This window comes from Rattus norvegicus, chromosome 5, assembly GCF_036323735.1.
Source record: "Rattus norvegicus strain BN/NHsdMcwi chromosome 5, GRCr8, whole genome shotgun sequence".
Classification (NCBI taxonomy): domain Eukaryota; kingdom Metazoa; phylum Chordata; class Mammalia; order Rodentia; family Muridae; genus Rattus; species Rattus norvegicus.
In genome coordinates, this window is record NC_086023.1 from 14,410,001 (window position 1) to 14,410,383 (window position 383).

The following is a 383-nucleotide window of genomic DNA, read 5'->3' on the forward strand; positions in this document are numbered from 1 at the left end:
CTCCACTCACACTTGCTTGCTGGGTGCCGAGTGTCTCAGGGTATAGACTGCAGTCATTGAGAGGTTCCAGCTAAGCACTCCTGGTAAGTTACCTAAAGACATCTCAGAAAGGGAGATCGGAATCTTGGTGTCTCCAGATGTGTGTTTTGATTTCTTTCTTTCTTTTTTTTGCCATTGAAAAGCAATAATCAATCTCATCTCTACTTTTGTATAGCGTTGGGTCCCATAAACCTTCCCACGTATGTAGCAAGCTACAGAGATAGGTTTCAATTTGGGTCTTCTGATGCAGAAACCTAACTTTACAATTTTGTAAAAGAAAAAATAAATAAATAGGACATTGGGTTGAAAGTATGGAGGTGGGAATTACAACCAAAACCCTATAA